Genomic DNA, 26,984 nt, shown 5'->3' with positions numbered 1-26,984 from the left:
CAACATTCTTAGTTCTGTTTTGGGAGTGGGGAGAGGCAGGAGGCAAGGAAACTTAAAATGATTCGGGCCAAGGTAATCAAAGTCTAACAAGAGCAGCAATATGGGAATGCAGAGGAGGGGAAAGGTTCCAGAAACTTTTCTGAGGTAAATAGGGCAGGCCTTGGTGGAAGATGGAAAACCTTCTGCGTCTGGCCAACTGAGGGCTTGGGGATACTTCAATTTGAGAAAAAGAACACTGGGATTGAAGGTGGGAGCCACGTTGGGAGAAAAATTCCAATATCTTGCAGAATATGGTGAGAATAATGGGCTAAAAGCAAGGAGAAATTCTGAGGAAAAATAAAAGCCCCACAGAGATGGGAAGGACAAATCCTCAATCTGAACCACAGAAGTGAAGCCCTGGTTCTGGTCTCTTAAGTCAGCTGTCCTAAGGAGAAGATAAACCCACGTGCCTTAACTAAAGCAGCCCCAAGGAGGAGGATCAAATTGGTTCCGCTCACTGTCCGCATGTTCCAAATGAAAGGGCCTGGCTGTATCGAATGAGAGATCTGGGAAGAGTCCTGGATAAAATCTCGGACATAATTCCTGCTCCTGGGAAACAGAGCCTGAGCGTCCTCCTCCCCGGTCCGCCGTGGAGTCCCCGGGGGAAGCCCAACTCACGCGGAGCGGGTCGCAGCGCACGGGTCCGCGTGGCCCCGAGTCGTACGGGGCCGTACGGGGCCATACGGGGCCGACCCGCCCTCCCGGGCAGAGCGCCGGGTCCGGCGCGGCGCGCGGGGCGGTGCCAGGGGAGGGGCAGGAGGCCCGGCCCCGCCCCAGCCGGCCAGGGGCTGCCCCGAAGGCACATCGCGCCCTGTGGAGATCTCAGAGCCTCCCGCCGCCGTCGCGCCGCCGTCGCGCCGCCGTCGCGCCGCCGTCGCGCCGCCGTCCCGCCGCCGTCCCGCCGCCTCCGCGCCCGCCTCCCGGCTCCTGGCTCGGAGATGGGCGCGGCGCCCTGCGGTGCTGCCCCCGCCCCTCCCCGTCCCTTCCGGCCCCGCGAACCCGCGAGAGACCCGGGCACCGCGGGCGTCCTGCAGCCGGCCGCGGGATTGGCGCTCCTCGGCGGTCCGGGACCTGGTGAGGTGAGCAGCGCGCCCTGGAGGATCCCAAATTCGGGAGTTTGCAGGACCTCTCTGTGGACACGATATATCCACAAAACATCAAACACTTAAATTCTAAAGTAAAAAGTGGAAAGGGGGGAAGGGCGTTCTCTCCTCTCCAGAATCTGGGCAGCTTCTTTGGAAATGGTAAAGAAACTATCTTAGAAATTGGAGGCGAGCCGGGGTCACTGACCAGGGATGCCCGTGGCAGCTTCCTAAGAAGAGGAGGGTTGCTGGTATTTGTCGGGAAGAGGGGCTGCGGCTGTTCCGTTTTGTTAAACGAGCGACGGTCTGCTGAAAAGGAGAGATCCGGGAACAGCGTGTAGACCTCCCAGAGCCTCCTCACCGAGCTTGTCCCCAAACCTGCCTGGTGGCGGAGGGGGCGGCGCGGCACGTGCACCCCAGGGTGCCGGGTGGCGGATAGGGTGGACTCCCTCCTGGGCACTGTGAGGTCCTGAACAGAGAAAGTTTTATTGCACTGCGGTCTGTCGAACTGCCTTGTTCTGGGCAGAGGAGAGTCGCCTGGGAGCTGCAGCATCCTTGTAGCTCTCTGCGAAACTAGAGGCCACTTGTTAGAACTTGAGTGGTGTATGTCTAGTTATACGTGCTACGCTGCGGAATATGAACCGTGAGGTTTTTCTTTAAAATTGAGTTTTGTTGTTAACATTTTCGAATAGGAATCTGTGGGGGAGAGACGTCATTGCTTGCTCTCTTACTCCTCCCTTTGTTGGTTTCTTAGGTACATGCGTGCATGAATAATAGGCAAATTATGTCCTAGCCTATAAGGAAATGTCTTTGCTGGTGTAGTCCTTTAACCAAGATATGGAGGGCAACATTAAATTATTGCACCCCTAAGTGAAAGATTTTCAGGTGGGGATTAAAAGCTGAAAAATTTGTTGATATAATTGTATGAGGCAGCAAAGCCTGCAAAGGAAAACTAATTTTTCTCCACCAATGGCTAAATGCAGCATAGAAGGCCTCCCTGCAGGCTGGGTAGCAGCCAGGCTTGCAAAACAGTAGCTTCTTCCCCTGCTGCAGTTGGAGCAAATGCGTAAATGGCTAAATAAATGGAGATAAATGGCTGAGGAAGTGGTTGTACATAGTGTAAGGCAGTTTGAGTCTGGAGAAGAAAATGCCTTGGCAGGCTTTGCTTGAGTTAGGGATCTCTTGGGAGGGGACTGGTGGCTCTCTGGTCCCCACTTTGCCAACCTAATTCCACTTCAGGGCCACCACTGTCTCTGGAGTGCTCCTTGTATTTCCCTTTCTCTTCGGCCTCCAGCTTTTAGCTTTTCCCTGTTCCCCAGTAAAGGCTAGCATTGAGCTTGGCAGAGGCAGAGTTATGGTGGCCTGGGGATAGAGAACTTCCAAGTCTAGTGAAAGCAGAGTTGTGGCCTAGGGGAGACTCGGGGTGGGTGGGGTGAAGCAACTTCCAGCCTAGACTTCCAGCCTAGAAGGCTCTCAAAAGAGTGGGAGGGTAATGATGGAGGGAAAGAGATTCTCTGGGGAGGACAGTAGGTGCTTAACAGTTTGTTTCCTGCTGAGGGTTTTACTATTTCCTTTTTTGTTGTTTGACCATAAGGGCATTTCCAGATGGAGTTGGGGGAGTATAGAACTTCTCTGAAAAGTCCCTCCTTTTCCCAAATTTGTATTTCTTTCAACTCCCTTGTAGGTTTTCAGAGAGTAAGTGAGGGCAGGGGGAGAGAGAAGAAAGAAGCACTGAGGCTCTGCCTTTCCACAGAGACAATGGAACGTGGACTGACTTGGGCCCAGAAGGTGGATTTGAACGTTGAAAAGAATGTTCCACATTTAGTTAAAAATCAGAGCCTTTATTTTGCAGAAGGACATTGAGAACCATAACATTTACCTTTAGTTACTGATGAGTTTTGCCTGATAAAGGATCCAAGTTCCTATCTCTCTTTTTTTTTCTCCAGCATTTTATTGTGAAAAATTTCAGACGTACAGAACTCGAATCAGAAGGTGGTTAAGAAATAGATGAGTGAAAGATATTGACATTTCGGGGTGGGGGGAGGATCTTATTCTTCTGACTCTTCCCTAAGAATCCTAGGCACATCTCTTCATTGCTTCCTTTTTCCCATTCTTAAAACATCAGTTGGATGATCTCACTCCCCTGCTTAATACCCTCCAATGGAATAAAATCCCTCACACTTGGAATAAAATCCAACTCTCTACCGGGATTTAGCAAAGCCCTATGTGATCTGGCCTCTTTGCCCTTATATTCTGTCACTCTCCCCTCACTTTATTGTCTTCCTTGCTTTTCTTTACCTGAACACTCTTCCCTCAAATACTTGCAGTGCTTCTTTCCTCAGTTCATTCAGGGCTCTTTTCAAATGTGACCTCCTCCATCAGGTCTTCCTTGACCACCTGATCCAAAACCGCACTTTGTCACTCCCTGTCCTCTGACCCTGCTTTAGCTTTCTTCACTGTACTTACCATTACCCAGCATTAAATAGTATATCTGTTTCTTTATTAATCATCCATACATCCCCCACTCAAATGTAAGCTTCAGTAAGGACAAGAAATTTTTTTTTTTATTCATGGCTATGTTCCTGTTTGGCATATTGTAGGCAATTAATAAATAATTGTTGAATTAATTAGATAGTTAAATGACACAGGCAAGACATTGCCTCCCATAGGGTTACAGAACCCTTGGTAAAATACTAGAAGTCCTTGTAAGTAATACAGGTTAATCAATATTTTATAGGTAAATGGTGATCCTAGAGATCACTGGCCACTTTTATCTCCACAGTGCTTTGAAGCTGAATCCTGTGTTAGAAGCTGGGCTAGTTTTGACAAACCCTTATCCCAAACAAGATATAAAAAATTTCAATCCTAGAAATTACCCCCTTGCCCCTTTCTAGTTACTCCCACCCCCCAGAAGCAACTTTTGTTATGATTTCTGTTACCATAGATTAGTCTTGCTGGTTCCTGAACATATAAATGCATTCACACAGTATGTACTTTTGTGTCTGGCTTCTTTTTGCTTGGCACAATGTCCGTGAGATTCAGCCATGTGGTTGAGTATAAAAGTTGTTTATTTCTTTTTATTTCAAGATAGTATTCCACAATATGAATATCTACCTTCTATTTATCCATTCTCTTATTGATGGACACTTGGGTTGTTTCCAGTTTGGAGCTATTTTGAATAAAGCTGCCATGAACATTCTTATAGAGTCTGCCTCATTTTGGCTTCTGTGTACTTCTTTGAAAACCTTTGTGCCACCAGTGCTGAGAGAAGTATGGCAAGGTTATGGTGGCTATGACCGATGTGGCAGCCTGCCTGCAGCCCAACCGTGCCCTTCCTAGACAGCCCCACTGGGCGCTGACTTCCATTGCAGAGGGAAAGCACTTGGAAAAGGAGTGCACAGGCAAACTGGGGAGCCCTCGGGTGCACTTTCAGCGTTTCCAGATCCTTAAAAGAGACTGTAGAATGCCTGCCGCCATTGCTGTTGTATTCACCTCCTCCTCTCAGCTCCCCATCCCAGTACAAGTTGACTCTAATTAGCCATCGAGCATTCTGTTCTCGAGGGGTTTAAATATTTATGAGTAAGAGTCTTGTTCAGAGCCTGATAAAATATTTATGTGTTTCCATGGGGCATTGGTTTCCATCTAGACTTCTCAGGGGGTTTTTTTGGAGACACTTGTCATAATCATGAGCTACTCGGACAGAGATAGATGATACGGCCAGAGAACATTGGTAATACTGAACCCACCTTGCTTTCTAGGGATGGGGGAGCATGAGCCTTCAGAAGAATGAGCATTAATAGTATCTGGATCGGGAGAAAGACTGACAACAATGACTTGGGAAAAGCAGGGCCTGTTAATGGAGTGCCCCTGAGGGTGTGAGTCCAGAGGGGATGGTGGAAAAGAGCTTGTCAGCGTGAGGAGGGATTAATTAAGATGGAATGCATTCGTTCCAAATAGAAGAATAAAGAAATCAGCCTTTAAAGGACACAGTTCCTTTGACAGCAATGTAGACAAGGCCTGTATAAGACAGCTGTGCTGAGTGCTATAATTATCACACCTGCTATGAAAATATGGGAGAAGGAGTGGAGGCTAGCCAGCGTTTCCAGGGGTGGGGGGGCCGGGGGAGAGAACTAGCTATTTCAGGAGGAATTGTTATTTTCATCCAAGGAAGAAGTGCCTTTTGAGTCAAGTTTTGAAGGAGGTATGGCTCTCTGACTGGCAGCTGTGGTGTGGAAGGGCATTTCCAGACAGACAGAGTAACTTAAGCAGACATTTGAGTCAGGGCCAAAGTGCTGGTGTGGCTTTGAGTGAGGTGAAGAGGGGGGTCAGGGAGGGTCAGGGCAGGTTTGCGGTAAGAGGTAAAGTAGGAGAGCTAAAGGCCAATTGTAAAGGACACAGGAGCCTGGACTTTAGTCTGTTTGTTGTAGGGAGCCATGTAACTTTTGATTGGGTCAGATTTTGAGCAATTCTTGGGCAGTGCCTCCAGCCCAAGCAAGACCTTGAGGTCTGTTTATGTCCAAGGCACTTCCAGAATATTCTTCTGTGTCCAATCCAGTCTAGAGCCTTTGTACAATCTACTCTAAAGGATGTAAACAAGAGGAGGTCAGATTCATTCAATATACTTCTGGGATTAACCAGAAACAGATCTCACCCATCACACAAATACTCAGAATGCTCCAAGTCAAACTGAATTCATAGGCTGTATGCTGCATCCTCTGATCTCTTTCGTGGCCACTTTGCCTCAGTGGGAGGGAATTGAGAGGGTCTAAGTACCCCTTTATCACCTGAACCTAAATCTGGGTGAGTATACTTCAGGCTGGGTTGCCAAGCAACAGAGGACCAAGCGATGAGGCCGGCAGACCATCTCTGCAAGATTCAGGCCTGCTTCAACCCGGTTCCTGGGCTGTGACTAGAGAGGCAACTGGCAATAGAGGGGTGAGGCCATGCAGATTGACAAGCCATAGACAGGACTGCTCGGCCACCTTCCACATGTGTTCTCCCGTCAGATCACAGATTCCCATTCAAAAGTGCCTCAGGATGTTTATTTTTAATCCATAATAAAAATAGGGAGGTCAGGAGGGGTGTGAAACCTCTCGGTCATCTCCACTTTATGCTGTTTGTGATAAGGAAGAGATAATTGTAGACGTGATGGTCTGGGGATAGTCAGTCTTCAGTGCTGTGGTGAGGAACTTTGCATATGTGTAGATTAGCCGGAGAGCTCTGGAGTTCTGATGGGGAGAAGCGATTTCTTGGTGTGAGGACAGAAAAAGGCATGGGAGGACCTCTTAGAGAAACTTCATGATTCTGCCCAGGGCCTTGCTGTTTGGAACTGCTCTCTTGCTGCTGTGGGTACCTGTTCTAGAGTGACATTGGGAACACCCAAGAAAGAATTCTCTGGGCCTTCCCATTGCCGTCTGCCTATGCTGCAATGTCAGACTATCATTCAGCACGGTCAGCTTACCATCCCGATTTTCCAGGGGTAACTGGGGAGACCTTGGGAGAGGAGGCAGAAGCGAAAGTCTTAACTAGGGAAATGGCAAGACTCCGGACCAACAACGTCCTTCTTGGTTCTAATTTAAGAAATTCCTGATTTTTTTGCATGAAGTGGAATCTTCCAAGGGCCACATTAGCTGTAGTATTTCCTCTGAACAGGTGAACAGGGTGCATCCTTAATTGAGTGCCTCTTCCAAATGGACATTTCAGTGATTCTGTGTTGTGCCCTGGCTGGTGATGGTTGCCTGCTTTTGGATGCTGTTTAGATAAACCCAGGAGATTGGAGTGAAGAGGAAGCAGGAAAGATGATGGCAGGAGACAGGAAAGGGAAGAGAGTAGTGACCTGCTGGGGTCCTAGGTACCCAGTTATCTGCAAATGAAAGACTGGATGAAAGAACATCAGATAACCACCCATGGGAATCTTTATGTGCAAATATTGCTGACTTCCAAGGCAGCTGTGAGGAGAAAAGAAGGGCGGAGACATGAGGCTGCTGTCAGTCAGTTTGAGGAATATTAATACAGGCTTGACACACCAGAACACATAGCCACACCACAACCCTGCAGATCCCAGCAGTAATACACTGTCCAAACCCCCTTCGCACTTCCATCACATTCTCTCATATTCATTCATAATATTAGTTATGTATGTGAGACAGTTCAGCTGTACTTGCAAAGATACACAAATGCAGACTGACTTTATAAAGTAAGTATAAAGATAAGAAGAAACTATTCTAAAATATTACCAGCAGTGGGATTATAAATGATTACTTCTCTTTTTTTTAAACTTATCCCTATTTTCCGTGATTGCTATTATAAGTATGGATTTCTATGATAATCAACAAAACATTAAGTAAAAAAATCTTTTAAGGGGCTAAGTAGGGAGAAAGAAGAAGAGGCATAGATGGAGGACAGTAGAATTGTACAAGAATAGAAAAAAAATTGTTGGAAGATGAATGAACAAAAAAGTTAATTCTTTTCAGGCTGCTAGCTTCTGCATATTTTTTTGTTCATTACTGAATATCATATATCTCCTGCCCCCAGCCCCAAGGATCTGGAAGCTTCTATTAGCATGAAACCAAATTGCAAATACTAAGCCAAGTGTCACACCTCCAAGGCCTTAATGCAATCCTGTGGGTGACAATTCGAAGTCCCACAACTGGCTTACAGATGTCCACCAAGGTGCTAACACAGAACACTTCAAACCTGGGTGGCAGCATCTTTCCCACAGAGTTTAATATCTATTCCTGCAGCAGCCGGGCCAGCCTTGTGCATCTCATCTCTGGAATATGGAACAGGGACCAACAAAAGCTGTGTGTAGTTGGAGTAGTGGGATTTTCCCAGACAAAAGCCTGTTCTATTCTCACCCACGCCTCTGCCTGCTGCTCACTGGCTCAGGCAACCCCTTGGGAAGCTCTGCGGCTGAGCCTTTGGAGAGGTAGATGTAGTTTTCATTTCACAACCACTGGCCTTTTCCAGAGGCACTGTCGAGTCTGTGCTTTAATTGGCTTCTACTGAGGGACACGTGGTGAGGCCTCTCTCCGGGAGCAGAAATTGCTGTCTATCTTTACCCACCAGGGTCAATTTAAAGCAAATACCAGAGAACTATACACCCCACTGAACTCTGGGGTCTGGCATTACTTGTAATAATACAGTCTCAATAAATCCTTTTTATATTTTTAATTTATTACTTTTTTAAATTATAAAAGTAATACACACTCATTATAACAAGTCTAGTAAATAGCAGTATAGAAAGAAAATGTTACTAATCTCCACCTACTTTCCTTTCCACCTTCCTGACAAAACCACTTCTTCACCCCTTTTCTACTTTCAAACAAACATAGGTAGAGCTATTTTCTATTTCATATGTAAATGGGATCATATAATACAAGTTATTCTGTTTCATTTTATTTATTATATTCCTTTATTTATTTATTTATTTATAATATTCCTTTGCAGAAAAGTTCCGTAATTTTTCCCATTATTTTTGTACTGATAGATATTCTGCATTTTCCTCCAGTGTTTTTTTGTTTTGTTTTTTTACACAACAAATTATGCCACAGTAAACGGTCTACATTTATCCTTACACTTTGGTTTTTATTTCCATAGGAAAATCCCCCAAATTGGCATTTCTGGGTCAAAGGGAACACACACAATTTTACTGCTCACTGTGGGTTTCCCCTACAGCAGTTGTTTCCCTCCCTCCTTTTGTCTTGCTCTCCCCTCTCCCACCGCCTTTCTCCAGGGGAGCCTGTGTATTTAGGCAGGAGAGCCCTGCAGTGAGAACTCATCCTTGCCAAGTGTGGATTATATCAGCTCAGTGGGGAGCAGGGTCTGCAGTGTCTTGGTTGCATTGTGTCTCTATTGCTTCTGGTTGGCCAGACTGTTTACAATTCCCCTTGCTCATTTATTCCATGATGAGGAATTATACATGGTCTTCATCTGTGGCAGGGGCAGCATGATCAGTGGGGAGGGGGCCGCTTTCAGAGAGAATAGGCTGTTACAATGCTTTCTCACAACGCCGTATCTGCTAATGTTTTTGTTATGTCCTTTCCTTAATAGTTGGATTGAGAAAAGTTCTTTGATTCCATCCCGGTCTTCTCCCTCTATTTTGAGGGATTTGGGATTTGGGGGTTTTTATGAGTATATAGTCAATCAACTACAATTGATTACTTGACATGAGGATAATTAGTTGAGAAGGTAGGGGTCTTGGAGCTTAAGGATCAGTGCCAAGCAACAGATGCGAACATTTTTAAACAAATGATTTTACTCAACCTGGTATTACTAGTGAGTTTCCCAGAACTACTTGGCTTTCATTTTTAGTTTTGCTCTTGTTTGCATGTAAAAATTCAGTCTAGCCCATAAGACTGGAGAGGAGTGGGATTCCTCACCACACTAGGGCTGGAGAAAATATCAGAGAAGCATTAAGGGAAGCTGGTGAGTATGAACAAGTGAAATATAAATGGTGAACTGACAAAGTAGCAAGAAATATATGAGATTTTTAAATCCTCAGCTGAAGGCTGCTGTGTGGGCCTGTGAGTTCATGGACACGCTATGGAAATCTGTGATCTCTAATCTATATTACAAACCCAGTTGTGATTCTGTGTTCAGAATGCAAACATAAGCTAAGTGGAGGGAACAAAATCATGAAGTCCTATGGCAGACATTTTGCTGTTGGCTTCTATAACACATGCTGCAATTTTTGCTCAGTAGCTTTGAAATGGATTTTTATGTCCTAGATTGAAAACTAAAGAAAGAAATGAAAACCAAAATAGAAGTTATTGTGATTAATTTCTAGGGAGAAATTTTAACTTTAGTTTGGATGTATATAAACCTGAAACATAAGCATCATCCTTTGTGTTAATACTTTTACATCAACTTTTATTTTCAAGTATGCACTGATGGAGAAATAATGATAGTTAAACCAATCCCTATAATAGGTTTGTCTCTTATAACTTAGGGATTCTATAATGTATCTTAATTGGTCTCATAGTTAATAGTAAGGATAGTTATGTCTTATACTGTTTGCACTGTGATTTGCATCTGTAAAGATTATCTTTAAACAGTTTAGTCTTAACAGTAAAAAAAATTTAAGGTTAAACATATTACAAGACATTAAGCGTCTGCTTCTGGCCGTAATGGTCTACCTGGTAGTAGACCATTGCTCCCAGAGGGGACATATAGAAAAGCTGGATTTCAAAAATCTATTTGAAGGTGTAAAAGACCTACCAAGGCAGCCAGTGCTTGAGAGCTAAGACCTTAGAAAGAAGAGAAATTCATTGAGTGCCCTACATTATAGGTTGCATTTTTCCTTGAGACATTTACCATTTATTAAGTAGCATGTGAGGAGAAGCTAAGAATCCAAGCAAAAAGCAGCTGCTAAGACTCAGAGAAGCTGAACAGAACATTCTGCAGCCTGATAGGGCTGGGGAGGGAAAAAAGGGCGAATTCAAGGATACTAAGTGAGCCGGGACATAAGAGGCCATGCTCATGGAAAGAAAAGAGGCACAGAGGAATCAGCCCAATAAGTTTGAACCATTTTCCTTATAAGTCATTCACCAATGTGTAGGTAGCACAGACCAAGAGGTAAGAAAGCCAAACAGAAAGCAGGTGCTAAAAAGCTAAGGTAACCAGAGCTATTACAGTATCACTGTGCTGGGGAGATTAAAATGGGAGTGTTAGGCCCACCAAAGTGGAAGGGCCTGAAAAACACTGCAGCGGTTAATTTTATGTGTCTATTTGTGTCGGCCACAGGATGCCCAGATATCTGGTTAAACATTATTTTGGGGTGTATCTGTGGGGTGTTTCTGGAAGAGATTAGCATTTGAATTAGGGAACTAAGTAAAGCAGTTGGCCTTCCTCAGTGTGGGTGGACATCACCCAGTCTGTTGAAGGCCTGCATAGAACAAAAAGGCAGAGGAAGGTTGAAATTTCTCTGCCTGACTACTGAGCTGGGACATTGATCTTCTCTTGCCCTCGGCACTCCTGGTTTTCAGGCTTTCGGACACAGACTGGCACCTACACTATCAGCTCTCTGGCTCTCAGGCCTTTGAACTATACCACTGGCTTTCCTGTGTCTCCAGCTTGTGGATGACAGATCATGGGACTTCTCAGCCTTCATAATTAATTGTGTGGGCCAGAACCTTGTAATAAATCTTTTAAATTTATAGATAAAATATTACTTCTGTTTCTCTGGAGGACCCTGACTAGTACAAATACCCTAAGCTTTTGGTTGGGACTCCTGAAGGACTATGCCTGAGGAGTTAGCCCAGAAATAGACCTGATCGTATAAACAATTGAAATCCAGTCCCCAATCAGATTAGCCACTGACTGGATTAAGATAATCAGTTTTGGCTCCAGCCAGAGCGGGAGAGGGAGAGGGAGTGGGAGCGGGCGTGGGAGGGTGGCAGCCCGGTGGCCTGCCCGGTGGCCTTTTCGCACAACCCCCGACCCCCTCGCCCAGCCTCTCAGCCAGAGCCTGCCAGGAAACCTCTGTTTTTTGCTCTGAAAGCCTTCAACTGATTAGATGTGGCCCACCCACATTGTGGAAGGCTAACCCTATCAAACCGTGTGTCCTTGCACTGCACTCATTTAATGACCTTGCCCTTTGTTGCAGCATGCAGGATCTAGTTCCCAGACCAGGGATTGAACCCGGGCCCCCTGAATTGGGAGCACAGAGTCTTAACCACTGGACCACCCTATTCTTGTTTTTAAATACAGTGCCTTTCCTCTCTGAATGGAAGATAAGCTTGGAGCAAAGGTGTCCAGTAGAAATGTTCTCAAAAATCCTGGGCATGTTCTCAAAACACTTTTTTTTTTAACAACTATTTAATTGCCACTCTACTGCCAAGGATTAAATCAGTTTTTTACTTTGCTTCTTCACAGTGTTTTCCTTATAAAAAATTAAAGTAAGAAAATGACTGCCAGGTGGAGAAAACTGTCTGCTAAAGAATTGTATAAAGGCATCATAATGGCAGTATAAAAGAGTTGATCTTGGAATCAAGGCCTTGGGTTCCTGTTATAGCATCTACTACTTTCTAGCCATATGACAGTGATTTTATCTCTCTGGTTCTACAAAGTGGCCGTACTTCATGTTACTTGTTGTAACAGCAAGAAAAATAGACCACAGGGTGTGAAGGGTTACAGTTAGTCCTCTGGTAGTGCTCTGGTTTCACAAGTCTTTTCTAAAGTTCTTAGAATGATTAGTAGGAGGTAATATTCATGTAATACCAGCACTGTGCCTGCTTAATAGAAGACACTCAATTATTTCTTGAGTGGAGTTAGTTTCAGTTGATACTATACCCTTTAAATTTGAAAAAAGCCAACTTATTTTACCATATACACAATTGTTTACTGTTAAAAGTGTTTAAATTAATTGTACCCTTGGTTACATGTTGAAAAACAGAACTGAAATGTTAAGTGGTGACCAAGTAATTATACTTCCATCATGCTAATGTTGTAGGGAAGAATAAACAAAAATCAAACAGCAAAGGCATACCCAATAATTAAGTTGCACAATTAAAGGTTAATATTTTCTCAACACAAAAATGCAGGTCTGTACTTCATCCTACTCTCTCACAGTTAATCTTTGATAACTCGAGACACACTGAAAACATTAAAGCCAACTAGGTCTTCACTGATTACATTTTCCTTAGTAAAGGTGGAAGTGTAGAGAATTATTCTTAGTACTACTGATACAAATAAAATTGGCTGGTTATTAGATGCCTTTCAGTGTAGTGGTTATGGTATATGAAGCTCTCTTGCCTATGAAAGTTTTGTCCAGATCACTTCCTAGTTGCCTCAAAATCCCCCACTTGTTAAGTTCTCCTTTCCCTATTCTTACTGGTTTTCTACCTTCATACCTTTTTATGAAATAAACATTTTCTTCCAACTAAAAAAAAAAAAAAAAAGATAATCAGTTTTATTCTAACACTCTAACAGAAGCTAAAAAACATATCCTTTGGAAAAGAGAAAATGATCCAGAACTTCTGTATTCTTAACATGTGATCTCTGATATTCAGTGAAATAAAACAAAACAAAACAAAAGGAGGCATACCAAAATATTCTTTCCAGAATACCCTCCATACTCTTCTCCATAGTGGCTGTATCAATTTACATTCCCACCAACAGTGTTAAGAGGGTTCCCTTTTCTCCACAACCTCTCCAGCATTTGTGGTTTGTAGATTTTCTGATGATGCCCATTCTAACCGGTGTGAGGTAATACCTCATTGTAGTTTTGATTTACATTTCTCTAATAATTAGTGATGTTGAGCAGCTTTTCATGTACCTCTTGGCCATCTGTATGTCTTCTTTGGAGAAATGTTTATTTAGGTCTTCTGCCCATTTTTTTTTTTTTTTAAACATCTTTATTGAAGTATAATTGCTTTACAATGGTGTGTTAGTTTCTGCTTTATAACAAAGTGAATCAGTTATACATATACATATGTTCCCATATCTTTTCCCTCTTGCGTCTCCCTCCCTCCCACCCTCCCTATCCCACCCCTCTAGGTGGTCACAAAGCACCGAGCTGATCTCCCTGTGCTATGTGGCTGCTTCCCACTAGCTATCTATTTTACATTTGGTAGTGTATATATGTCCATGACACTCTCTCACCCTGTCACATCTCACCCCTCCCCCTCCCCATATCCTCAAGTCCATTCTCTAGTAGGTCTGTGTCTTTATTCCCATCTTGCCACTAGGTTCTTCATGGCCTCTTTTTTTTTTTTCCTTAGATTCCATATATATGTGTTAGCATACTGTATTTGTTTTTCTCTTTCTGACTTACTTCACTCTGTATGACAGACTCTAACTCCATGCACCTCATTACAAATACCTCCATTTCATTTCTTTTTATGGCTGAGTAATATTCCATTGTATATATGTGCCACATCTTCTTTATCCATTCATCCGATGATGGACACTTAGGTTGCTTCCATGTCCTGGCTATTGTAAATAGAGCTGCAATGAACATTTTGGTACATGACTCTTTTTGAATTATGGTTTTCTCAGGGTATATGCCCAGTAGTGGGATTGCTGGGTCGTATGGTAGTTCTATTTTTAGTTTTTTAAGGAACCTCCATACTGTTCTCCATAGTGGCTGTATCAATTTACATTCCCACCAACAGTGCCAGAGTGTTCCCTTTTCTCCACACCCTCTCCAGCATTTATTGTTTCTAGATTTTTTGATGATGGCCATTCTGACTGGTGTGAGATGATACCTCATGGTAGTTTTGATTTGCATTTCTCTAATGATTAATGATGTTGAGCATTCTTTCATGTGTCTGTTGGCAATCTGTATATCTTCTTTGGAGAAATGTCTATTTAGGTCTTCTGCCCATTTTTGGATTGGGTTGTTTGTTTTTTTGTTATTGAGCAGCATGAGCTGCTTGTAAATCTTGGAGATTAATCCTTTGTCAGTTGCTTCATTTGCAAATATTTTCTCCCATTCTGAGGGTTGTCTTTTGGTCTTGTTTATGGTTTCCTTTGCTGTGCAAAAGCTTTTCAGTTTCATTAGGTCCCATTTGTTTATTTGTGTTTTTATTTCCATTTCTCTAGGAGCTGGGTCAAAAAGGATCTTGCTGTGATTTATGTCATAGAGTGTTCTGCCTATGTTTTCCTCTAAGAGTTTGATAGTGTCTGGCCTTACACTTAGGTCTTTAATCCATTTTGAGTTTATTTTTGTGTATGGTGTTAGGGAGTGTTCTAATTTCATACTTTTACATGTACCTGTCCAATTTTCCCAGCACCACTTATTGAAGAGGCTGTCTTTTCTCCACTGTATATGCTTGCCTCCTTTATCAAAGATAAGGTGACCATATGTGCGTGGGTTTATCTCTGCTGCCCATTTTTTAATTGGGTTGTTTGTTTTTCTGATATTGAGCTGCATGAGCTGTTTATATATTTTGGAGATTAATCCTTTGTCCATTGATTCGTTTGCAAATATTTTCTCCCATTGTGAGGGTTGTCTTAATGTGTTGTTTATAGTTTCCTTTGCTTTGCAAAAGCTTTTAAGTTTCGTTTGGTCCCATTTGTTTATTTTTGTTTTTATTTCCATTACTCTAGGAGGTGGGTGGGTCAAAAAAGATCTTGCTGTGATTTATGTCAAAGAGTGTTCTTCCCATGTTTTCTTCTAAGAGTTTTATTGTGTCTGGTCTTACATTTAGGTCTGTAATCCATTTTGAGTTTATTTTTGTGTATGGTGTTAGGGAGTGTTCTAATTTCGTTCTTTTACATGTAGCTGTCCAGTTTACCCAGCACCACTTATTGAAGAGACTGTCTTTCCTCCATTGTATATTCTAGGTGTCTAATTTCTTAGTACTTCTCTGAAATTAATTTCTAGTGAATGATTCAAGTGATTTGATCTATATGTATGTACATGAGCCTCATCACAGTAGCTTGGAGTAACAAGTTAAAAGTTATTCCAAGGATTGTGTGGTTCCACACAATCTGATGAAAGCATTATGTTTCCTTAAGCTAGACTCAGGTTCTCATGGAATGATTCTCAGATCAACAGGTGCAGCATCACCTGGGAACTTACTAGAAATGCACATTCTCAGGCCCTACTGAATCAGAAACTCTGGCAGTAAAGGGCCTGAAATCAGTAATTTTTAAGGCATTCTCCAGGTGATTTTGATGTGCACTAAGGTTTGGTAACCACTGGGTTAAACTATTCTTAGAAAAGTCTATTCCGTACCCCCTGCTTTCAGGCCAAGTTTAGGACATTTTGATAAGGAAGTGGCTGCAGAATGAACAGTCCAGTGTCAATAGCTTATATTTTCCATCTCTTTATCCTCAAAGAGCCGAATCACTGTCACAGTGTCTTGGGTTGCACAACAACACTGAACAACCGTTCAGAGAAATCCAATGTCCAGATGAAACTGGAATTTGCAGACACAGCATGTGAGTTCACTCATAAAAATTCTAACCAGAAGGCTTTTCAGGAATGAGTCCCATTAATTCCAAGGGCCTTGGATCTCTGCTGCTTTTGAGGAGTAGAACATTGTTTCCTGAACAGACTGAACCTCAGGAACGAAGTGCTATTTACCTTTTTCTAGCTGTACGGCACCCTCACAAACATCCTTTAAAGAAGTACTCAGTATCACCATGGCTCCGTTGGCAAGGTAGATTAATGAATTCACTCAGCGTATGTTCTGGGTATCCAACAGGACTGAGGTCTCAGCTATAGCAGCATAAAACTTGAGCTGTCCAAAACCAGCCTCTGAAACCTTCAAATGATCATTCTCTCTGGTCCTTCTGTTGCCTGAAGCTTGCTTTGTCGTGACACCTTACTGTTTCGCTGATGAGAAATAGCACAGAGCACTTCACAGCAGTTCTCATTAAAGGAGGGCAGCCAAGTGGAATTCATTCTTGGCTCTTAATAATTTTCAAGTGAGAATTTTACTGCATATTAATGAACACTAATTGACATTTGTGACTGGTTTTTATGGAAATCATGCATATATAATTTGCATGATAGTACCTAAGTGCAACTCTGGGAAGTTGGTGAGGGTTTTTGTATGTTGCTGGGTTTTTTTGTTTTTTTGTTTTTAGGTCCTAACTCCAGTCCCTGGCAGTAGTGTGGAATATTCACATGTCTCTAGGATCCGTCTATAAGGCAGTAGTGGCTCACAGCCCAGTTCGTGTGGTTGTGCCAGTTTATACCTGAGAGTACAGAGGGTCACAAAACACATCAGGGCAGGTCTCTGAAAGTAGGAGATGCTCCCGCAGTAGTCAGGGGGATTTTCCAGCCCTCCTTTATAAATCAAATCTCCTGTTTCTGCTGAGTTATAGGAGTATCTCACTGTCCTGAGGATTGTTCCCAGGAGTATAGGACTCCTATCCTATATAATGTTTTCTAAACATCTCTGGGTTCACTTCAACAAATATGTACTGATCACCAGGCCCTGTGCTAGGTGGTAGAGCAAGACCATGTTGTCTTGTTCCCTGCTGCATCCCTAGGTCTTAGTGACCAGCCCATAATAGTTGGTCAGTCAACATTTATTGAATTAATGATCATGGTTTCTACCATCAGTGATCTATAATTCATTATCCTTACAAAATCTGATTTTAAATACAATATAAAGACCATTACTCTTCATGTTAGAAGAAACAATGATTTAGAACTTGGGATTCTGTTAGAAACTTTAGAGAAACAAGATAGATAACCTTGGCTATATGATCCAAGTCTTTTGTATAGATGACCCTTCTCTATTGTGGAAATGAAAGAAGCCAATATTTATTGACGATCTAGTATATCAGTTCCATGTGCATGCATCCTGGACATCATATGATTTAATCATCAACAAAACCTATGAGGTGTAGATAGTATGATCCTCATTTCACTGAGGAGGCAGCTAAGAATTGGAGAAGTTAAGTGACTAACCTAAGACACCATAGATATAAAATGATGGAGCTGAGAGTTAAATTCAGCCTGGGCTTTGTCCATTGCAGTATCACTCATTATACCCAATGGTCCTAGGATGTGTGAAATGAAGCCAAACTCCATGTACTGGGATGGAGGCTGAATTGACCCAGGGACTCTGAGATGTGCCCTGCATTCAGTTGATCTACTGTTTACAGTAAACCTACTGCTTACAGCACTGTTTTTCAGATCCTGTGGGGGGCCCACTTCAATAGACAGTCTGATTGACTTTAATTCTACCAAGCAGCCAGAAATATTTAAACACTGTAAGCAAAGGGAGAAGTCAGGTTTCGTAGAAGAAAAGTTACAAGTAATATCAAATTAAAAGGCTGAGCATGGCCTTCTGTAATGTTGAACAAAAATGTCCTACAGATTGCAGAAAAAATCACTGACTGTGCGCTGGGAAGCTCTGGAGAGGAGAGGCTTTAGAACACAGGGATTAGGAAAGAATGGTGGGATAATCCAAGAATTCATACAGAGCCCAAGGATCCAAAAGGTTCGTTTTCTCTAAGACTCACATTAAAGTGGTGAATCAAGTCCACTCTCCTTCACCCCACCCTGTCCTCTTCCCACCCCTGCCAAGGGACACCCAGTGATTCCCTTCTGCTTCTAAACTCCCCTAAGAGGGATGTATTTGGAGCAGCTGTCTCTCCTCCCCTTGATCTTCCCTCCAGTGAATCAAGATTCCCTGCACGAGCCCTGCTCCAGGGTCCTGGGGATGATTATTCAGAAACCATGAAAGTATGTGGAAAACTTAACTGGAGGCACTTCAGAGGCTTTAAAAGAGAACTTTTATCATTTCTCCCTCTTTTATAAGGCAAATCTGAGGTTCTGAGAAGCAGATTAATTCAGTACACTTTACATTGTTGGGGAGAAAATGTACAAGTTCCAAAACTTATACTCTCCCAAGAGAATATTCTTTCCCCTTCCACAGTGTTCCTTTTTCCTCTTGGACCTCCTCCACAAACTTCTAACTACAGCCTTAGAGCTGTTACCCCTATGGCCCTGCTCTCTCCAGTTGCCTCCACAGGCCCTGCACACATTCTGTGTATTCACATCAAACTTGCCTTCCTGCTGGTCACCATTCCCATCCGGCACTCCCCTGTACACACACACAGTCTCCATCTTCCCTTCCCCAAGCCCAGGCCTTTGCCCCAGATGTTTCAAGTGCGTGAAAGGCCAGTCATAACTTCCTTTAAAGGACCTTTAAAGTAGTATAGAAAGAGCACTGAACTTGGGACACCAAGATTCTCTTCCTACGCTCACCATGTGATCCCTGAACCTCCCAACCTCTGTGGGGCAGTTTTTTGACCCATAAAATGGAGACTGGACTTGATTATATCTGAGCTTGCTTCCATCTCCAGTATTCTGTGACTTCACTTACTTTCCCTGACTGAACTGTCTTGTTCATAGACACGCAGTACTTTTCCACCCTAATCTCATGCTCATCCTCTCTTAGAAAGAATTTACAACTGTAAGCCATCTTCTGTGTTGAGGATCTCTGTGGTGGGTGGTCGTTAGGGGAGGTTTAATCCCCTCCGCCCTGTGTGTACTTGTCTGCTGCCTCCACAAAGAGCAGTGTATGCTTAGGCAATAGACATGAATTTTACTGTTAGTATAAGTGACCCATATGCAGCATGTTTGTAAATCTGCTACTAGGACATAACACAGTGCATTCAAAAACAATTAAAATGCATTTTACACTCCCTGCTGTTTATAATTATCCATGTATCTGCTGCCTATATTAACATAGTTAATGTGGAGGTAATACTTGAGACAATATTAGTGCCAGAAGGAATGTTAGTAAATATCTAGTCAGTGCTATTGGTGGTGGTTTGAATAGATACATTTTTTATTAATTTGCATGTGGTTCTGACTTACCTCTTCGTGGATAACCTGAGGCTGAGATACTTCAAACAATGTATCTATTTGCTCACATTGGGTAGAAACATCGGTATTACTTCAGTTGTCCCTTCTGCTTTTAATATAAAGCATGTATTGGGTTGAAAAAATGAAGGAATAAGGAAATCCAGACAAAAGGAAAATAGTCATAGGATAATAAAACGAGCCAGAAATACCTAACACTGCACAGTTCCTATAAGTGAACCACATATTTGATTCCAAGCTTCCCAGCAGCCAAAAGAGAAAGAAACGTACTACTCATGACATGAAAATGTTCCAGAAAAAGACAACTTTTCCTGGTATTTGAAAGGAAGAGAAATTTCCACCATCTGTCCTCATGGAGGAGCCACTAAGTCAGTGTTATAGTCCACACCTTCGACAGTATTTTACTAATACCTACAATGCTAATTTCATTCATTTATTCAATAATCATTTATTGCATGCCTACTATGTGCCATATATGTTTCAGTGCATTACAGTTATTGTTCTTTTTGATGCTCAAATTATCCTGTCATTGACCAGTGGAAGCCTGTTGACTCCTGCATCCCTTTGACATGATTCTGTACTCTCTGTAGTCTGATCATTTTTCATGCTCTAGTATGACAAAATGTCCCAGTTTCATCTCATATATTTCCAGCTCCATAACTTAAATTGACTATTTCACTAAAGAAACCTGATTCCTTTTAGTGAAAAATGGTTTTAGAGACTACAGTCTGGGCACTTGGAGTGCTTATTGTTGCTATGTTGTACTTACTTCCAAACTTCAGTTAACAGACTAGGAAATATGAATATTTTAGAAAAAGAAAAATTTTGAGTCCATACTGATATTTCCCATTTAAATAAAAGAGTGAGAGATTTTTAACTTACTTTATATGCATATTTTTTTTCTCTTACTTTGAAATTCTTAGTTCCCATTGACATGAACATAATTACTTATTTGCTTTATCTAATAGGTAGATGCGTGTATGTGTATATGTATGTATATCCATCTATATAAAATAGGAACAATACCCACTTAATGCCATTTAAGATTTCTTTGTGGTTATTTTTTGTCTTTCGGGTGTATAATCAAATTACTTTTACTTAAAATAATTCTCTATGTGGTTATGTCATCAACTTGATGATAATTTGTTTCAGCTTGCTTTCTAATTTTTAGACATTTATTTTCTTTTTGATTTAATTTTGTTTTTATTTGAATTTTTGAATTTTATTTTATTTATTTTTTATACAGCAGGTTCTTATTAGTTATCCATTTTATACATATTAGTGTATACATGGCAATCCCAATCTCCCAATTCATCACACCACCACCACCCCCCCTGCCACTTTCCCCCCTTGGTGTCCATACTTTGTTCTCTACATCTGTGTCTCTGTTTCTGCCCTGCAAACTGGTTCATCTGTACTATTTTTCTAGGTTCCACATATATGCATTAATATACGATGTTTGTTTTTCTCTTTCTGACTTACTTCACTCTGTATGACAATCTCTAGATCCATCCACGTCTCTACAAATGACCCAATTTCGTTCCTTTCTATGGCTGAGTAACATTCCATTGTATATATGTACCACATATTCTTTATCCATTAGTCTGTCAATGGACATTTAGGTTACTTCCATGACCTGGCTATTGTAAATAGTGCTGCAATGAACATCGGGGTGCATGTGTCTTTTTGAATTATGGTTTTCTATGGGTATATGCCCAGTAGTGGGATTGCTGGGTCATATGGTAATTCTATTTTTAGTTTTTTAAGGACCTTCCATACTGTTCTCCATAATGGCTGTATCAATTTACATTCCCACCAACAGTGTAAGAGGGTTCCCTTTTCTCCACACCCTCTCCAGCATTTGTTGATTGTAGACTTTCTGATGATGCCCATTCTAACTGGTGTGAGGTGATATCTCATTGTAGTTTTGATTTGCATTTCTCTAATAATTAGTGATGTTGAGCAGCTTTTCATGTGCCTCTTGGCCATCTGTATGTCTTCTTTGGAGAAATGTCTGTTTAGGTCTTCTGCCCATTTTTTGATTGGGTTGTTTGTTTTTTTAATATTGAGCTGTATGAGCTGTTTATATATTTTGGAGATTAATCCTTTGTCCATTGATTTGTTTGCAAATATTTTCTCCCATTCTAAGGGTTGTCTTTTCGTCTTGTTTGTAGTTTCGTTTGCTTTGCAAAAGCTTTTAAGTTTCATTAGGTCCCATTTGTTTATTTTTGTTTTTATTTCCATTACTCTAGGAGGTGGATCAAAAAAGATCTTGCTGTGATTTATGTCAAAGGGTGTTCTTCCTGTGTTTTCCTCAAAGAGTTTTACTGTGTCCAGTCTTACATTTAGGTCTCTAATCCATTTTGAGTTTATTTTTGTGTATGGTGTTAGGGAGTGTTCTAATTTCATTCTTTTACATGTAGCTATCCAGTTTGCCCAGCACCACTTATTGAAGAGACTGTCTTTTCTCCATTGTATATCCTTGCCTCCTTTGTCATAGATTAGTTGACCATAGGTGCGTGGGTTTATCTCTGGGCTTTCTATCCTGTCCCATTGATCTATATTTCTGTTTTTGTGCCAGTACCATACTGTCTTGATTACTGTAGCCTTGTAGTATAGTCTGAAGTCCGGGAGCCTGATTCCTCCAGCTCCGTTTTTTTCCCTCAAGACCGCTTTGGCTATTCGGGGTCTTTTGTGTCTCCATACAAATTTTAAGATTTTTATTCTAGTTCTGTAAAAAATGCCATTGGTAATTTGATAGGGATTGCATTGAATCTGTAGATTGCTTTGGGTAGTATAGTCATTTTCACAATATTGATTCTTCCAATCCAAGAACATGGTATATCTCTCCATCTGTTTCTATCACCTTTAATTTTTTTCATCAGTGTCTTATAGTTTTCTGCATACAGGTCTTTTGTCTCCCTAGGTAGGTTTATTCCTAGGTATTTTATTCTTTTTGTTGCAGTGGTAAGTGGTAGTGTTTCCTTAATTTCTCTTTCAGATTTTTCATCATTAGTGTATAGGAATGCAAGAGATTTCTGTGTATTAATTTTGTATCCTGCAACTTTACCAAATTCATTGATTAGCTCTAGTAGTTTTCTGGTGGCATCTTTAGGATTCTCTATGTATAGTATCATGTCATCTGCAAACAGTGACAGTTTTACTTCTTCTTTTCCAATGTGTATTCCTTTTATTTCCTTTTCTTCTCTGATTGCCGTGGCTAAGACTTCCAGAACTATGTTGAATAATAGTGGCGAGAGTGGACATCCTTGTCTTGTTCCTGATCTTAGAGGAAATGCTTTCAGTTTTTCACCATTGAGAATGATGTTTGCTGTGGGTTTGTCATATATGGCCTTTATTATGTTGAGGTAGGTTCCCTCTATGCCCACTTTCTGGAGAGTTTTTATCATAAACGGGTGCTGAATTTTGTCAAAAGCTTTTTCTGCATCTATTGATATGATCATATGGTTTTTATTCTTCACTTTGTTAGTATGGTGTATCACATTGATTGATTTGCATATATTGAAGAAACCTTGCATCCCTGGGATAAATCCCACTTGATCGTGGTGTATGATCCTTTTAATGTGTTGTCGGATTCTGTTTGCTAGTATTTTGTTGAGGATTTTTGCATCTATCTTCATCAGTGATATTGGTCTGTCATTTTCTTTTTTGTAGTATCTTTGTCTGGTTTTGGCATCAGGGTGATGGTGGCCTCATAGAATGAGTTTGGGGGTTCCTTCCTCTGCAGTTTTTGAAAGAGTTTGAGAAGGATGGGTGTTAGCTGTTCTCTATATGTTTGATAGAATTCATCTGTGAAGCCATCTGGTCCTGGACTTTTGTTTGTTGGAAGATTTTTAATCACACTTTCAATTTCATTACTTGTGATTGGTCTGTTCATATTTTCTATTTCTTCCTGGTTCAGTCTTGGAAGGTTATACCTTTCTAAGAATTTGTCCACTTCTTCCAGGTTATCCATTTTATTGGCATAGGTTTGCTTGTAGTAGTCTCTTAGGATGCTTTGTATTTCTGCGGTGTCTGTTGTAACTTCTCGTTTTTCATTTCTTATTTTATTGATTTGAGTCCTCTCCTCTTTTTCTTGATCAGTCTGGCTAATGGTTTATCAATTTTGTTTATCTTCTCAAAGAACCAGCTTTTGGTTTTATTGATCTTTGCTATTTGTTTCTATTTCATTTATTTCTGCTCTCATCTTTATGATTTCTTTCCTTCTACTAACTTTGGGTTTTGTTTGTTCTTCTTTCTCTAGTTCCTTTAGGTGTGAAGTTAGATAGTTTATTTGAGATTTTTCTTGTTTGTTGAGGTAGGCTTGTATTGCTATGAACTTCCCTCTTAGAACTGCTTTTGCTGCATCCCATAGGTTTTGGATCGTCGTGTTTTCGTGGTCATTTGTCTCTAGGTATTTTTTGATTTCCTCTTTGACTTCTTCAGTGATCTCTTGGTTATTTACTAATGTATTGTTTAGCCCCCATGTGTTTGTGTTCTTTACGTTTTTTCCCCTGTAATTGATCTCTAATCTCATAGCGTTGTGGTCAGAAAGATGCTTTATATGATTTCAATTTTCTTAAATTTACTGAGGCTTGATTTGTGACCCAAGATGTGATCTATCCTGGAGAATGTTCCGTGTGCACTTGAGAAGAAAGTGTAATCTGCTGTTTTTGGATGGAATGTCCTATAAATATCAATTAAATCTGTGTGCTCTATTGTGTCATTTAAAGCTTGTGTTTCCTTATTAATTTTCTGTTTGGATGATCTGTCCATTGGTGTAAGTGAGGTGTTAAAGTCCCCCACTATTTTTGTGTTACTGTCTATTTCCTCTTTTATAGCTGTTAGCAGTTGCCTTATGTATTGAGGTGCTCCTATGTTGGGTGCATATATATTTATAATTGTTATATCTTCTTCTTGGATTGATCCCTTGATCATTATGGAGTGTCCTTCCTTGTCTCTTGTAACATTCTTTATTTTAAAGTCTGTTTTATCTGATATGAGTATTGCTACTGCAGCTTTCTTTTGATTTCCATTTGCATAGAATATCTTTTTCCATCCCCTCACTTTCTGTATGTGTCCCTAGGTCTGAAGTGGGTCTCCTGTAGACAGCATATATATGGGTCTTGTTTTTGTATCCATTCAGCATGCCTGTGTCTTTTGGTTGGAGCATTTAATCCATTCACGTTTAAGGTAATTATCAATATGTATGTTCCTATTACCATTTTCTTAATTATTATGGGTTTGTTTTTGTAGGTCCTTTTCTTCTCTTGTGTTTCCTGCCTAGAGAAGTTCCTTTAGCATTTGTTGTAGAGCTGGTTTGGTGGTACTGAATTCTCTTAGCTTTTGCTTGTCTGTAAAGCTTTTGATTTCTCCGTTGAATCTGAATGAGATCCTTGCCGGGTAGAGTAATCTTGGTTGTAGATTCTTCCCTTTCATCACTTTAAATATATCATGTCACTCCCTTCTGGCTTGTAGAGTTTCTGCTGAGAAATCAGTTGTTAACCTTATGGGAGTTCCCTTATATGTTATTTGTCGATTTTCCCTTGCTGCTTTCAGTAATTTTTCTTTGTCTTTAATTTTTGCCAATTTGATTACTATGCGTCTCTGTGTGTTTCTCCTTGGGTTTATCCTTCCTGGGACTCTCTGTGCTTCCTGGATTTGGCTGGCTATTTCCTTTCCCATGTCAGGGAAGTTTTTGACTATAATCTCTTCAGATATTTTCTCGGGTCCTTTCTCTCTCTCTTCTCCTTCTGGGACCCCTATAATGCGAATGTTGGTGCATTTAATGTTGTCCCAGAGGTCTCTTAGGCTGTCTTCATTTCTTTTCATTCTTTTTTTCTTTATTCTGTTCTGCAGCTGTGAATTCCACCATTCTGTCTTCCAGGTCACTTATCTGTTCTTCTTCTTTTTTTTTTTTTTAATTTTTTTTTTTATCTGTTCTTCTGCCTCAGTTATTCTGCTATTGATTCCTTCTAGTATAGTTTTCATTTCAGTTATTGTATTGTTCATCTCTGTTTGTTTGTTCTTTAATTCTTCTAGGTGTGTGTTTGTTTGTTTTTTAATTCTTCTAGGTCTTTGCTAAACATTTCTTGCATCTTCTCGATCTTTGCCTCCATTCTTTTTCCGAGGTCCTGGATCATCTTCACTATCATTATTCTGAATTCTTTTTCTGGAAGGTTGCCTATTTCCTCTTCATTTAGGTATTTTTCTGGGGTTTTATCTTGTTCCTTCATCTGGCATATAACCCTCTGCCTTTTCATCTTGTCTGTCTTTCTGTGTATGTGGTTTTTGTTCCACAGGCTGCAGGATTGTAGTTCTTCTTTTTTTTTTTTTTTTTTTTTACAGAATTTTTTTTTTTTTTTTTTTTTTTTTGGCTGTGTTGGGTCTTCGTTTCTGTGCGAGGGCTTTCTCTAGTTGCGGCAAGCAGGGGCCACTCTTCATTGCGGTGCGCGGGCCTGTCACTATCGTGGCCTCTCGTTGCGGAGCACAGGCTCCAGACGCGCAGGCTCAGTAGCTGTGGCTCACGGGCCCAGTTGCTCCGCGGCATGTGGGATCTTCCCAGACCAGGGCTCGAACCCGTGTCCCCTGCATTAGCAGGCAGACTCTCAACCACTGCGCCACCAGGGAAGCCCTGTAGTTCTTCTTGCTTCTGCTGTCTGCCCTCTGGTGGATCACCAATATTTTATTTTTGGAGTGTCTAATCTACTATATTTTAAATTTTATAATTGCATTTTAATCTCTAGAATTCTATTTGGGTTTTTTAAATATATTCTCCATTTCTCCTTTCATTTTGTTTATGTTCTGTTTTATATCTTTGAGCATATTTATAATAGTTGTTTTAAAGTCCTCATGTGCCAATTATATTATTTCTGTTATTTCTGTATTTTTTTTCTATTTTTTGGCTATGCTGCACAGGATGCAGGATCCTAATTCCCTGACCAGGGATCAAACCTGTGCCCCCTCCAGTGGATGTGTGGTGTCCTAACCTCTGCACCGCCAGGGAAGTCCTGCTGTATGTTTTTATTGAATTTTTAAAGTGTATTGTTATAAGTCTTATTTCTTGCTTCTTTGCATGCCTGGTAATTTTTTATTGATGATGGACATATTGAATTTTATGTAGTTGAGTGCTGGCTCTTGTTGTATTCCTTTAACAAACATTGTGTTTTGTTCTGGAATGCAGTTAAGTTTTTTGTGGATCAATCTGATCCTTTTAAGGCTTACTTTTAAGCATTATTAGGGAAAGTCCAGAGTAGTTTCTAGTCTAGGGTTTATTTAGTCCCATTTTTAAATGAGAATTGTATCCAATGTCCTGTATATTATGAGGTCTCTCCACTCTGGCTGGTGGGAACACAAAGTATTCCCAACCTTGTGTGAACTCCAGGAAATGTTCAGCTACTGCCTACCAGTGGTTATTTCTTTCACTTCAAGTAGTTTCCTCTCACTCATGCCTAGATCAATACTCAGAAAAAGACTGAGAGGATCCCCTGCAGATTTCCAAAGCACTCTCTTTCTTGGTATCTCCATCTTCTTCATTACTCTGCCTCACAAATTTGTTTGCCTGA

The 26,984-nt window shown here is 41.1% G+C and overlaps 1 protein-coding gene across 1 annotated transcript in view; it reads left to right on the top strand.

The window, feature by feature from the left end:
- The first annotated feature begins 931 nt into the window (after window positions 1–931).
- Window positions 932–26,984, top strand: part of GPR156 (G protein-coupled receptor 156) — a 96,664-nt gene continuing 70,611 nt past the window's right edge. The window contains exon 1 of the mRNA XM_061193143.1: window positions 932–1,118. The gene's annotated coding sequence lies outside the window, so the exon portion shown is untranslated. The remainder of the gene's footprint in view (window positions 1,119–26,984) is intronic.

The sequence above is a fragment of the Eubalaena glacialis genome, chromosome 6, assembly GCF_028564815.1.
Source record: "Eubalaena glacialis isolate mEubGla1 chromosome 6, mEubGla1.1.hap2.+ XY, whole genome shotgun sequence".
In the NCBI taxonomy this organism is placed as follows: Eukaryota; Metazoa; Chordata; class Mammalia; order Artiodactyla; family Balaenidae; genus Eubalaena; species Eubalaena glacialis.
Note: the sequence above shows the minus strand (reverse complement) of the source record. Positions and strands in the feature narration are given on the sequence as shown.